Source organism: Chlorocebus sabaeus, chromosome 14 (assembly GCF_047675955.1).
Source record: "Chlorocebus sabaeus isolate Y175 chromosome 14, mChlSab1.0.hap1, whole genome shotgun sequence".
NCBI lineage: Eukaryota > Metazoa > Chordata > Mammalia > Primates > Cercopithecidae > Chlorocebus > Chlorocebus sabaeus.
The window spans coordinates 47,089,579-47,104,680 of record NC_132917.1 but is presented as its reverse complement, the minus strand read 5'-3'; the positions used below and the strand labels follow the sequence as shown (position 1 = coordinate 47,104,680).

General features: G+C 46.7%; 2 long non-coding RNA genes across 2 annotated transcripts in view; both read left to right on the top strand.

Annotated features, from left to right (window-relative positions):
- The window catches only part of LOC119627230 (uncharacterized), a 162,506-nt gene that overhangs the window by 29,361 nt on the left and 118,043 nt on the right, over window positions 1-15,102 (top strand). The gene's annotated exons all lie outside the window — the stretch shown is intronic.
- The window catches only part of LOC103220324 (uncharacterized), a 34,399-nt gene continuing 28,637 nt past the window's right edge, over window positions 9,341-15,102 (top strand). The window contains exon 1 of the long non-coding RNA XR_492357.3: window positions 9,341-10,730. This is a non-coding gene — a long non-coding RNA (uncharacterized lncRNA). The remainder of the gene's footprint in view (window positions 10,731-15,102) is intronic.

The window sequence follows — 15,102 nt, the reverse complement described above, 5'->3', positions numbered from 1 at the left end:
GACAGACCTGGGTGCAAATCCCAGCTGGGCTCCTCACTGGCTGTGTGAACTTGGGCAGGATACCTAACCTCTCTGAAATTTTGCTTAATCATATATTTTTTTTAATTTTTAAAATTTTTTATTTATTTTTATTTTTGAGACAGTCTCACTGTGCCATCCAGGCTGGAGTGCAGTGGTGCCATCTTGGTTCACTGCAACCTGCACTTCCCGGGTTCAAGCGATTCTCCTGCCTCAGCCTCCCAAGTAGCTGGGATTACACCATGTCCAGCTAAGTTTTGTATTTTTAATAGAGACAGGGTTTCACCATGTTGGCCAGGCTGGTCTTGAACTCCTGGCCTCAAGTGATCTGCCTGCCTCGGCCTCCCAAAGTGCTGGGATTACAGGTGTGAGCCACTGCTCCCGGCCTTGTTTAATCACATGTTGGATGGTGATTTAAATAGTATCTATTTTATAAGGTTGTGAGGATGAAATTTAAAAATAACATCATGGGCTGATCACATTTTCTAGCTTATACTACTCAACAAGTCGTGTTTATTGTAAATGTGCTGATGGTAGGGTTATGGTGTTTTTTTATGTTTTCTTTTTGCTTTTTTTGGTTTTCAGCAAATTAACATGCCTTGCTTTTGTAGTAAAAACAAAGAAGAAGAAAAAAAAAATATATATATATATATAGAGAGAGAGAGAGAGCGAGAGAGAGAGAGATGGAATCTCTCTCTGTTGCCCAAGCTGGAGTGCAGTGGCCTGATCTCAGCTCACTGCAAACTCCTCCTCCCAGATTCAAGCCATTCTCCTGCCTCAACCTCACAAGTAGCTGGGATTACAGTTGTGTGTCACCACGCCTGGCTAATTTTTATATTTTTAGTAGAGACGGACACGTTGGCCCAGGCTGGTCTCAAACTCCTGAACTTAAGTCATCCACCTGCCTTGGCCTCCTAAAGTGCTGGGATTACAGGCATGAGCCATGGTGCCTGGCAAAAAAAGATGATTTTTAATAATAAAATGTAGGCTGTGTGCGGTGGCTCACACCTGTAATCCCAGCACTTTGGAAGGCCGAGGCAGGCAGATCACCTGAGGTCGGAAGTTCGAGACCAGCCTGACCAACATAGAGAAACCCCGTCTCTACTAAAAAATACAAAATTAGCCAGGCGTAGTGGTGCATGCCTGTAATCCCAACTACTTGGGAAGCTGAGGCAGGAGAATCGCTGAGCCCCGGAGGTGGAAGTTGCAGTGATCTGAGATCGTACCACTGCGCTCCAGCCTGGGCAACAGAGCAAGACTCTGTCTCAAAACAAAAAGTAATAATAATAATAAAATAAAATGTATATCGAGACTTAAATAAGAGCAGACTCTTTCCGAAGAAAAATATAGAACTTGCATTTATTAAGTACCTTTAATTTCAATAATTAGCACAGCAACCCTATCAGCTAAGTATGATTATATCAGCTAAATATCTTTATCCCCATTTCATAGATCAGGAAACAGGCTCAAAGGGATTTTATAACTGGTCCAAGTTCACAGAGTTAGTAAGGAATTAAATTCAGATTGTTTGATTGTGAAGTCTATAGTTTTTCCAACAACTCTTCGGGCTAACTGGAAGGGGTAGCATGGGAATGGGATGAGGGTGAGATGGTGGAGGGAGGAAGGGAGGGAGCACAGGAAGGACAGAGCCAGAGTCACTGGGCATTTAAAAGGTTAAGTGGGACTGGGTGCGGTGGCTCACACCTGTAATCCCAGAACTTTGGGAGGCTGAGGTGAGTGGATCACCTGAGGTCAGGAAACCAGCCTGGCCAACATAGTGAAATCCCATCTCTACTAAAAATACAAAAATTAGCTGGGCATGGTGGTACACAGTGGTAGTCCCAGCTTCTTGGAAGGCTGAGGCAGGAGAATCGCCTGAACCCGGGAGGTGGAGGCTGCAGTGAGCTGAGTTCATGGCACTGCACTCCAGCCTGGGCGACAGAGCAAAACTCTGTCTCAAAAAAAAAACCAAAAAGGTTAGGCCGGGCGCTGTTGCTCATGCCTGTAATCCCAGCACTTTGAGAGGCCGAGGCGGGTGCATCATGAGGTCAAGAGATCGAGACCATCCTGGCCAACACAGTGAAACCGCGTCTCTACTACAAATACAAAAATTAGCCAGGGGTGGTGGCCTGTGCCTGTAGTCGTAGCTACTCAGGAGGCTGAGGCAGGAGAATTGCTTGAACCCAGGAGGCAGAGGTTGCAGTGAGCTGAGATGGTGCCACTGCACTCTAGCCTGGCGACAGAGCCAGACTCCATCTTGAAAAAAAAAAGCAACAACACACACACACACACACACACACACACACACACACACAGGTTAAGTGGGTATAAAGGAGGGGAGATAAAAGTGGGGATGGAAGTGTCTCAGAGCAAAGTTGCCCAATTTCATAAATGTCCAGATGGACCTTGCCCCATTTCAGGAAGGGTAAGATCTGTAGCTGCTGTGGATCTGTTTAATTCACATTTTTAGTTTCGCAGTCTCTCTGCGTAAAGCTACGAATGTGGGCAAGCCAGCCTGTGTTGCAGGGTTTAGAAAGCAGCTCTCGGGCCCTGTGGATTGCTGGGAGGGCGTGAGGGGTAGTCTGCCGCAGGAGTTTCCCAGTCTTCCCCAGGAGCCACGTGAAGCTGGGTGAGTTGCAGTAGTAGCTCTTGGAGCCTCTTGTCTCTCCTCCACCCTTTCCCATTTGCAGTCTCTTCATCATCTTTCAGGTGAAGATACAGGCCCAGTGCTTTCTTTGTCAGTTAAACATCACTTAAAGCAAGGTCGTTTCAGGCCAGGCATTGTTCAAGCTGTCCATTGCATGAGAATACACAGCTGAGGGACTGCTGGAATCCAGCATTCATCTGGATTTGTACAGAGGCACAAATCCTTTATGGACCAGAGGTGCTGTGGTCACTTTCCAATTTGATGAATTCCCTGGAGACTCAGAACTGATCCACCAGTTTACAAGTATTGAAGAGAGCAAGCTAGTTGTTTGTTGTTTTGCCATCTTCCAGAGAGGCCAAGTGGCTAGGCCAGGGTTATATGGGCTCCAAGGGAGGCCTAACACCCTGGTCTTCTGATTCCCATACCTGTGATGTTTGTCTTGAACTACTTACTAAATATCCTGCCTCTTTCCTCCACTTAAAAACACAGAGAGAAGAGCTGGAAGAACAGAACCATCCACATGGGCAGGAAGGCCCAGAGACCATTGCTGCTGAAGTTAGCAGAGCATATGTACAGAACCCAAAGGGTTAATTCATTGTCCGAAGAGTTCTGTGGTCTGGTAGACCCAGGGAATAGCTGTCTGGCCTCCAGGCACAGGAGGCAGGAGAGGAGCTTCAGAGACAGCAGGTATTGAGCATATTGTGATGGGAGCTTGTGCCCTTGGCTCCTGAGATCTCCACCTTAATGGGACACTGGAATCACTGATGCTGGGCTCCTGCTACAGGAATTCAGAGATACTTGATCTGAGGTATGGAGTGGCGGGTATCTTTTAAAATCTCCATAGATGGTTCTAGAATGCATTCAAGGCTGAGAATCACCACACTTGCTAGGGAGCCCCTGAAGGACAGAGACCCTGGTTTTCTCACCTCTCTTCCCTAACACAGAAGCACTTTACACAGAGAAAGGGTTGCATGCAAGTGTGCTGAGTTGAAAGATCTAGGACTAATAGCGTTAAGTGATGTCCATCCACATGACGAATGATCACAGCAACTAAAAACTAGATTGAAGAATATGTAGTGAAATGGAAATAGGTTGATTTTTATTCTGTAAAAATAAAATAAATACACACACAATATGTAAGAGGGAGAGGCTGACAGTTTAAAACATCACAGGGCTAATGTCGGTTATCTCTTGAGTGGTTACGTTATGGGTGCTGGTGCTTCTGGAGCAGACTGCCTGTATGAATTTATGTAACTCACATGTACGTAATCAACCTCTCTATGCCTTAGTAGCCTCATCTCTAAAACAGGAATAATAGGCTGGGCACGCTGGCTCATGCCTGTAATCCCGGCACTTTGGGAGGCCGAGACAGGTGGATCACTTGAGGTCAGGAGTTCGAGACCAGCCTGACCAACATGGTGAAACCCTATCTCTACTTTAAAAATACAAAATGAGCTGGGCGTGGTGGCACATGCCTGTAATCCCAGCTACTTGGGAGGCTGAGGCAGGAGAACGTCTTGAATTCGGGAGGCAGAGGTTGCAGTGAGCCGAGATGGCGCCACTGCACTCCAGCCTGGGCAACAAGAACGAAACTCCATCTCAAAATAAATAAATAAATAAATAAATACATAAATACATAAATAAAACAGAGATAATAATGGCACCAACCCACATCATATCATAGGTTTGTCAAGGAAAAACTCTGAGACAAAAGCTTCAGAAAAGGAAGGCAACAAATGACTTGCAAAGAGTGCAAGAGTTAAACTTTAGCACTGACCCTCCAAATATCAAAACATAACCATAGCATTTCAGTAAAAGAAACAAACCCCCAAGACCACCAGAGCTAAAGTAATGGGTTGAATGGTGGTCCCCAAAAAGGTACGCCCATGACCTAACCCCTGGAAGCTGTGGCCTTATTTGGAAAAAGGGTCTTTGCAGATGCAATTAATTTAAGGATCTTGAAATGAGATCCTCCTGGATTATTGACCTGGGCTCTAAATCCAATGATAAGAGTTCTGATTAGAGGCAGAACAGGAGAAGACAAGGGCGACAATGGAGAAGGCTGCATGAAGACAGAGGCTGAGACGGAAGTAATGAGGCCACAGACAAGGAATGCCTGCAGTCACCCACCAGAAGTCAGCAGAGGCAAGGAAGGAGCCTCCCCTAGACACTTCAGAAGGGCATGGTCCAGCCAACCCCTTGATTCTGGACTTTGTGTCTCCAGAACTATGAGAGAGTAAATTTCTGTTGTTTCAAGCCACCAAGTTTGTGCTAACTTGTTATGGCAACTGGGAAACTAATATGGTTTACATTTGTCTGCTCATTATGAAAAACAATGACTTTCTCACATGATTACTACATTTACTAAGGCCACGCCATCTTTAGACAACAGCATAACAAAAATTAGGGACAGGAATTTTTGTGGTTGTTTTTTTTTTTTCAGAGACAGGGTCTCGCTCTGTCACCTAGGCTGGAGTACAGTGGTGTCATCTCGGCTCACTGCAGCCTCAACCTTCGGGTCCAAGTGATCCTCCTACCTTAGCCCCTCAAGTAGCTGGGACCATGGCTGTAGTCCCGGCTTTTTTTTTTTTTTTTAATTTTTTGTAGAGACCAGGTTTCACCATGTTGCCCAGGCTGATCTCGAACTCCTGAGCTCAGGCAACCTGTTCACCTCGGCCTCCCAAAGTGCTGGGATTATAGGCGTGAGCCACCATGGTTGGCCAGGAACTGTATTTGTTAAGGAGTCTAAAGTTCACAGACAATAAACAAGGTTTTATTATTCTGGGTACCACAACTTGTTGGAGTTGAACCTGCTAGTTTTGGTGTCTCTTGGGTTGCAAAATATTTTGTTTTTGTTTTCCTGACGGTGGCATACTAAATGTTTGCTAACTCTGGAAGCAGGGCAAACCTTCGCTTCTACAGATTGTTGTGTGATTAAACAAGTCGGTTAATGTAAAGGCCCTTCGAACAGCTGGCACTAGTAAGCATTCTGTGTGTTGACTGTAGCTGTTTTTCTTCTTTTTGTTTACCTGTTTATTACAAACTTTCTGCAGTGAGCATGTGTGCCTATTTTTTCCTAGTTCAAATTCTCACTCATATTAAGACCTAGGCCAGTTATGGTCAAAGAGCCACAAGTACTTGAACCAGTTTCTCTGGGCCCCAGCTCAAGAGACTCAAGTTAACGGACCCTGCTTAATCCCACCTCCTTAGGCTGCTTAATCCCACCACCAGCCTAAATCCACCTGGGATTAAGGAGCTTAATCCCAGCTCCTTCGTAGCTCTGGGACTCTGTTTCATCCCTCTAGGTGCCAGTAGCTGTCTTTTTTAATAATAAAGATTTATTTATTTACTTATTTTAACTTTATTTTTGTTTTTTTATTTTTTTTTGAGACGGAGTCTTGCTCTGTGGCCCAGGCTGCAGTGGCATGATCTTGGCTCACTACAACCTCTACCTCCTGGGTTCACATCATTCTCTTGCCTCAGCCTCCTGAGTAGCTGGGACTACAGGCACCTGCCACTATGCCTGGCTAATTTTTTTGTATTTTTAGTAGAGATGAGGTTTCACCATTTTAGCTAGAATGGTCTCGATCTCCTGACCTCGTGATCCACCCGCCTCGGCCTCCCAAAGTGCTGGGATTACAGGCATGAGCCACTGCACCCAGCTATTTATTTATTTTTGAGACAGGGTCTTGCTCTGTCACCCGGGATGGAGGGTGATGGTGCAATCCACAACTCACTGCAGCCTTGATCTCTTGGGCTCAAGCAATCCTCCTGCCTGACTCCCGTGTGGCAGGAACTACAGATATGTGCCACCACACTCAGCTGATTCTTAATTTATAATTTTTTTTTTGGAGACAAAGTCTCACTCTTGTCCCCCAGGCTGGAGTGCGATGGCACCATCTGGGCTCACTGCAACCTCTGCCTCCCAGGTTCAAGCGATTCTCCTGCCTCGACCCCCTAAGTAGCTGGGATTACAGTCGCCTGCCACCACGCTCAGCTAATTTTTGTATTTTTAGTTAAGATGGGGTTTCACCATGTTGGCCAGGCTGGTCTCAAACTCCTGACCTCAGGTGATCCCCCGGCCTCGGCCTCCCAAAGTGCTGGGATTACAGGCGTGAGCCAGTGTGCCCAGCCAACTTTTAATTTTTTTTGTAAAGATGGGGCCTTGCTTTGTAAAGTTGCCAGGCTGAAATTGTTTGTGTTTGTTTGTTTGAGACAGGTCTCACTCTGTTGCCCAGGCTGGAGTGCAGTGGTACAGTCTTGGCCCACTACAGTCTCCATCTTCCAGGCTCAAGTGATCCCCCAACCTCAGTCTCCTCAGTAGCTGTGTACCACCATACCTCAATAATTTTTGTATTTTTTGTAGAGATTGGGTTTTGTCATGTTGCCCAGGCTGATCTTGAACTCGTGGGCTTAAGTGATCCACCTGCCTCAGCCCTCCAAACTGTTGGGACTACAGGTGTGAGCCACTGCACCCAGCCAGAAGATTTTGTTTTTAGAGAAAGGCTCAGGAGTGTGGCTGGGTGTTGGACAGTCCCCTACTGGAGCAAAAGCAACCAAGGTCTCACCGTCCCAGTTGGAGAATAAGAAGGGTGGGGAGCAGCTGGGGTGAAAGGATGCAGTCAGCACTCATCAAGGGGTGTGCTGCGAGCAGGGGTGGAGCTGCATGTAACCCCCGGCTTTCCCACAGAGAGAGACTGAGGACGGAGGATATGCAGTTACCTAAGGGGCATCTCAGTCATGGGGTTCAGATGTGACCAGTGTGTGCATGATCCCAGAGGCCAGGAGCACAGTTGTGAGAAGGCTGGAGCATGGCCTGGAGTTAGAGGGGCTGTCCCTCTGACTGTGCAGACAGTCAAATATCTGCACCAGTCCAGGAAGTTCATTCATTCATTCCTTCACCCAGCAAGCATTTCATTCATTGAGTTTGCAGATATTTATTGAGCACCTACTATGTCTCAGCTTAGGCATTGAGGGCTATAGCAGGGAACGCAACAGAGAAATCCCTGAGGAGCTTATCTCTAGTGGGGGAGAGAGATGGCAAACAAAATAAACAAGTAAAATTTCCAGTGGGTTAAATAGTGATGAGTGCTAAGTAGAAAAACAAAGTAGGGAGGAGGATAGGAAATGTTGGAGAGAGAGCTGTGATATGAGCCCCATGGAAGTCCTCACTGATAAGGTGACGTTTGAGTCAACACCCAAGAGAGGGCGGTGATGGAATGAGTCGTGCAGGTGTCTGGGGAAACATGTGTTGGCCTTCCTAGGAAGCACAGCCTCCATGGATAGGAGTGGGGGGCCCAACCCTGGTAAAAATCCAATGGAAAGCCACAGGAGGAACAAGCACCTGGGTTGGGTTTTTCACCTTGCAAAGGAAAATACAAAGTGTTTCCCTTATGTGTGTTTATAAATGAAAACTGAGGATCATGATAAACTACATTCAGTAAAAAACAAGATATGTAATGTCAAAATCTGTACCAAACTTCATCTTCTTTCTTCTAAGAGATTATTTGTATGAATTATAGATAATAGCATAGAATGGAACTTTGGTAACCATCTGGTGTTCATGTTTTGAACTTGCCAGATTAGAATCCACCAGGGTGCTAGGTTTAAAGATACAGATTCCAGCTCCCTGTCCCCACCCCTCATTTAGGGAAGGAGCCTGTGACAAACACTCAAGGTGATTCTGTTACAGGAAAGTCTGGGAGACACAGATAGGTTTCAAAATGAGGAAATGGAGGCCCAGATAGAGGGAATGTCTTGCTCAAGGTGGAACTGGTCAGTCAGGCAGAACTGGGAATAACATCTAGATTTCCCAACTCTGTTAGGCCAATGAAAGTTTTTTGCACAGCACAAAGATCGCTTATGAAATTTAAGTTCAGGATACAAGACACAAAACATAAAAGCAGATGCCAGGTCAGACATCTATTAGGAGCACTAGATGTACCTGGGATGAATTGGTTACTGTGACTGATCACTAAACTTAGCAACCAAGGGCTCTGGCAGCCAAGTCTGCAGCAGAAATGAGTTGGGTTATTCCATTCCATTCATGGAGTCCAATAAAATGATGCATAATGATTTCATTTGATAAGAAAAGTTTTTTCCTTTAACAAATTTTAAAACCTTCCAAACCCTCAGCTTCCTATTATGACAATTACAAGAGAATAGGGAAAATAAGGAGGGAAAAAAATGGCAAAAGGAGAGATCTATCCTGTCCCAGGGAGAATGATTTCTTCAGTATAATTTATCTCCTGTGTGTGGTCTGGATTCTCCACCCTCTCATAGGCCCTCAATGACTGTGTTTGAAGGGACTTCAGGATAGACTTCTTGAAAACAGGTCTTTCTCTGATAGTTCCTAATATTTTTCACAGTGTGGGCTGTGAGGCCTGAAAAGGACAAGCACGGTGAGACCCATGGTGAGTTGTAGGACCCTCTGGGCCTTTGTGGCCCACCTGGGAAGGGGAAGGTATTAGTCTGTTCTCATGCTGCTAATAAATACATGCCCATACTGGGTAATTTATAAAGAAAAAGAGGTTTCATAGACTCACAGTTCCACATGGCTGAGGAGGCCTCACAATCATGGAGGAAGGCAAGGAGCAAAGGCACGTCTTCCATGGCAGCAGGCAAGAGAGAATGAGAGCCAAGCAAAAGGATTTCCCCTTATCAAACCATCAGATCTCGTGAGACTTATTCACTACCATGAGAACAGTATGGGGGAACCACCCCCATGACTCAATTATCTCCCACCGGGTCCCTCCCACAACACATGGGAATTATGGGAGCTACAACTCAAGATGAGATTTGGGTAGGGACACAGCCAAACCATATCAGGGAATAATAAAGCCATCACCTCCTGAAGCGGGTGGGTGTGATGCCCTCCTGAGCCCCTGCAGCTGTAGCATCTGTGACGCACTGTCCAACTAGTCTGGGCAGGAGCAATGTGTTGGAGTCTGTGCACATGAGTGTGTGTGCTGGGTGTGCAATGAGCACCCTGCCACACATGTGGGAGCTCAGACACCACTCTCTTCCAGAGCCGTGCGACAGTTTGACTCATCCATGACTGTAGCCGCTCCAGCAAAGCTGGACTCTTGGGGAAAGAAGTTTCTCTTCCCAAGCCTGCTGTGTGGGCCCGTGGGGAGACACACAATTGCCTTTGTCGTTTGTTCTTCCTGTGTGGGGACAAAAGCCCTTTCACTTGCCGTGGAATGTACAAGAAGTTCCGTGCCGAAGGGCTGCCAGGCGCTGGCCTGGAATCCCACAAACGAGGGGTTGGGGAGCTGGCCGTTTCAGCCTGAGGCCCCCCGCCTCCTGGTCCTGCCATGCATCTGTGTGGTCAGGGACTGCCAAGAGGGTCTCCACCGTCTGCTTCCTCATCACTGTGTGCATCTGCATCACCGCCACAACCCTGTCTTAATCATGGCCTGAGACACGCAGCCTGCTACAGGCTGGCACTGTGCCAGGCATGGGCTTTGCCAACTCATTCAACCCTCCCAAGCAGTGCTGTTACTCCCGATTTGCAGCGGAGGGAACTGACCTTCAGAAGGGAGGGTCTGGGAGGACAGTGCTGAGACTGAAACAGACAGGACACCACAACCCCTCACCCTGCACTCACAGCTCTAGAGCAGAACGGAGCCGAGCCTCAACCCTTGGTGTTTATGCTGTGAGCTGAAGTTTTAAGCAAAACAAAAATAGAGAACTTAGGTGGGGTTGGGGTGGGGGAAGAACCCGCCAACACAAAACCACATAGTGGCACAAGTGGCCTTTTCTCATTGCTATTTACATCACCGGGTGTTTCCATCAGCCTAGAGCCAGAGACTCACCACAGAGCAAGCAACCTGTTGCCAGAATGCTGTGGGGGCTGTGCTATTTTAGGAGGAAAGCTTTCCCAGGTGGCTATTGTCTGCATTTTTCTCACCAGGGTGGGGCAATTCATAGAGTCACTAAAGCCAACCACAGCGTTGAACTTTGCTCTAATTTTAAAATGTAAATGAGCAAGCGCCAATGGGAAGTGGCCAGGAGCAGACTGGGGCAATCAGCTCCCAGGGGAGCCCCAAGCGTCAACTCCCAGGTAGGGGGCAAGGGTGAGGCCTGCTGGGCGGGGAGTGGACTAATACAGAGGGCTGGGAAAGAAATGTGTGTGTCTAAAAGCAATTTGCATTAGGTCTTTCAGAACCCAAGTCTCTGGGGTGGATTGTACAATCTTGCAATCTTACAAGCAAGAGAGGAAGAAAGAAGAGAGGGGAGCCAGGGGAGAAGGGTGTGGGGATCAGACAGGCTTTTGTATGTGATCTTGTTTAAGCAAGACTCTTATCAAAGAGTAATCCGAAACTTTGTGCTTTCTTATCACCCAGCTCCCTGGGGAATGGGTATATGACTTTTGAGTTCCACAAGGGAGGATTAAATTGCCTGTTAGAGATCAGAGCTCCAAGTAAGCAGACAAGGTTGATAGAGGTGGGTGCGGTGGTGTGGTTTACTTGTGTCCTGTGGAGATGTTCTTTGCCCTTATTATCTAGATTCACGTTTTCTGTGCACAAGCTGAACACTGAGGGCTGAGGAGAAAGCTGCCGTCTAGTGAACAGAGCAGCATTGGAAGGTGTGCCTGCTCTCTGCCCCATGCTGCAGATGCTGAGCAGGGGTTGGGGTACCAAGGAATGAGCCATGCTGCACTGTTCAAGAAGGTCCAGTCCTGTGGGGGTTGTGTGAATACAGGACGGTCTTTTTTTTTTTTTTAGACTAGGTCTCATTCTGTCACCCAGGCTAGAGTGCAGTGGCAAGAGCCGCAGGCTTCCGTAACAACTGTTGCGGTACTGACTGAGTAGTTAAGTTAAATATTGAAAGCTGAAAGGGCCAGTGCCCTTATACAAAGACTGGAATGTAACAAAAGCCCACCAAGAGTTTTATGTAGGCCTTTCCTGGGCCTTAAAGCATGACAAAATAATGGAGGAATTCTTAACAGGATCCATTTAGGATTAAACAAATTTTATTGGGGTTCTGAAGGGACTCCCCAGGCCTCCACAAACAAGTTTATTGGGAGCCTGAAGGAACTCCCCAAACCTCTGTGATTTAGCAGGAGACAAGATAAGAGTAATCAGCTGGGCACAGTGGCTCACACCTGTAATCCCAGCACTTTGGGAGGCTGAGGCGGGTGGATCACCTGTCAGGAGTTTGAGACCAGACTGGCCAACATGGTGAAAGCCCGTCTCTACTAAAAATACAAAAATTAGCTGGGCGTGGTGGTGCATGCCTGTTGTCACAGCTACTCAGGAGGCTGAGGCAGGAGAATCACTTGAACTTGGGAAGTGGAGGTTGCAATGAGCTGAGATTGTGTCACTGCACTCCAGCCTGGGTGACAGAGCAAGACTCCATCTCAAAAAAAAAACAAAAACAAAAATATAAGGGTAATCACCCCAGCACCTGGATCCATTTAGATTAAGTAAATTTACTGAGGCTCCAGAGGAAGGTCTTCAGGAATCAGACCTTAGTTATAGATTAAAAGAAGGTAATCACTTATGTCTTTTCTCTCTTTTTTTTTTTTTTTGAGACGGAGTTTTGCTTTTCTTGCCCAGGCTGGAGTGCAATGGCCCGATCTCGGCTCACTGCAACCTCCACCTCCCAGGTTCAAGCGATTCTATCATCTCAACCTCCTGAGTAGCTGGGATTACAGGCGCCCGCCACTACGCCCGGCTAATTTTTGGTATTTTTAGTAGAGACGGGGTTTCACCATGTTGGTCAGACTGGTCTCGAACTCCTGCCCTCAGGTGATCCACCCGCCTCGGCCTCCCACAGTGCTGGGATTACAGGCGTGAGCTACCTCGTCCAGCTTACTTATGTCTTTAGATGAATGTACTCTTACATGTAGACATGTAGCTTAGAAGGTATATAAGCTCTGGAAAACTGTAATTTTGAGTTGTCCTCGCAATAATTTCCAGGTCTTCTCCTTGTAACCTGTTGCAGAAATAAAAACTCTCTTCCTCCCCAGTTCATCTGCATCTCATTATTGGGCCACGAGAAATAGCAGCCCAACCCTCAGTTTGGTTCTGGAACAATGGCTCACTACATCCTCCAATTTCTAGGCCCAAGAAATCCTTCTGCCTCAGCCTCACAAAGTGCTGGGATTACAGGTGTGAGCCACTGTGCCTGGCTGGCATTCATTTTAAAATGTCTATTAAATTGCTATTATGCAGCCAACAGTCTGTATAGTGCTCTGGGAAAAACCCTAAATAGCTGATGTACAATTACATGTGTATTTACTGTTTACCACTTTCACAGTTCTGTATTAAAGAATGAACAACTGGCCGGGCATGGTGGCTCACACCTGTAATCCCAGCACTTTGGGAGGCCCAGGCAGGTGGATCACCTGAGGTCAGGAGTTCCAGAACAGACTGGTCAACATGGTGAAACCCCGTCTCTACCAAAAATACAAAATTTTAGGCAGGCGTGTTGGCAGGCGCCTGTAATCCCACCTACTCGGCAGGCTGAGGCAGGAGAATTGCTTGAACCTGGGAGGTAGAAGTTGCAGTGAGCAGAGATTGCATCATTGCACTCCAGCCTGGGCAGCAAGAGCAAAGCTCCATCTCAAAAAACAAAAAACAAAAAACAAAAAAAAACCAACCACAGCAAGAAAGGTGGTAGAGCGCCACCTTTAGGTAGGAAGTGGTTAGGTTCTGCACTCAAACCGCTCATCTTTGAAAATAAGTTACCTCTCTTTGCCTCTGTTTTCTCACCTATAAAATGGGAATAATTTCTGAGGCGTTTATCAAGTTTAAATGTAAAGTGCCGGCCGGGCACGGTGGCTCACGCCTGTAATTCCAGCACTTTGGGAGACTGAGGCGGGTGGATCACTGGGGTCAGGAGTTCAAGAACACGCTGGCCAAATTGGTGAGACCCCCCCCCCCATCTCTACTAAAAATACAAAAATTAGCCAGGTGTGATGGCACATACCTGTAATCTCAACTACTTGGGAGGCTGAGGCATGAAAATGGCTTGCACCCAGGAGGTGGAGGTTGCAGTGAGCTGAGATCACGCCACTGCACTCCAGCCTGGGTGACAGAGTGAGACTCCGTCTCAAAATAAATAAATAAATGTAAAGTGCCTAGCACAGGCCTGAAACATAGTACTCAATAGACATTAACCATTATTTATTATCATCATCATCATCATCAAAGACTCTTACCCCTGCCCTTCAGGTGTTCACAAGCTAACAAGGAAAGCAAATAAGGTGTGTTCTGAAATACGACACCAACTGCCCTGGTTATTGTTGATAAATGTGCTATAGATGGCAGAGGAGGATAAAACCCCTTCAGTCAGGAGTCATTAAAGAAGGCTTCAGGGAAGAGACTAAGAACTGGGTGGAATTCAGAATTGGGTAGAACTTAGTAGGTAAGAACGTTCTAACTGTGAATAAATAGCACACACAATTTATGGAGGCAGGAAAAGGCAAGGTGTGTTTGTGGGGTGCCCGGTTGCTTTGGCTTGGCTTTAGCTAAGGTCTCTATAGAAGCGTTGTGAAAAATAAAAGGTGGACTGGGCACAGTGGCTCACATTTGTAATCCCAGCACTTTGAGAAGCCGTGGTGCGTGGATTACTTGCAGTCAGAAGTTCGAGACCAGCCTGACCAACATGGTGAAACCCCGTCTCTACTAAAAATGCAAAAATTAACCGGGTGTGGTGATGCACGCCTATAATCCCAGCTACTCAGGAGGCTGAGGCATGAGAATCACTTGAACCCAGAAGGTGGAGGTTGCAGTGAGCCGAGATAGCTCCATTGCACTCCAGCCTGAATGACAGAGCGAGACTCAGTCTCAGAAAAAAAAAAAAAAAAAAAAGGAAAGAAAAAGTTGGACATTAGGTGAATCAGTGCCAGGTAGTGGAATACAGAGTTTGAACTTTCTTGTGTGTCCAACAGGAAGCCACTGGGAGGGTTTTGAGAAGAAGTAGAATCTGCATCTGCCTCCCCCGAGAGCGATCTGTGCTCAAATATTGAGATGTCACTGAACCTACCGTCACCAGATCTGCAGCAATCCCTGGCAGCTTTGGCTTCTTGCCAGCTGGCATGCTGGCAGGCAGGGGCATCCAGTGTGTAACATGGCTTTTTCCATTTCTTCCACCCTTGGGGCATTTAGGACCAGTGGGGAAATGATCTGAGAATGCGGATGAGGTGGAGGAGGCTGCTGCAGGTCACCAGAAGGAGTTAAAATTGGTCTGAAACTGCACTGTCAGACACCAGTTCCTTGTGGCTATTGGGCACTTGAACTGTGGCTGCTCCAACTGAGGGCTGCTACACAGATAAAATACATACCAGATTTCAAAAACTTAGCACAACAAAGTACATCTCATTAATAATATATTGATTTTTTTTTTTTTTTTTTTTTTGAGATGGAGTCTCGCTCTGTTGCCCAGGCTGGAGTTCTGTGGTGCAATCTTGGCTCACTGCAACCTCT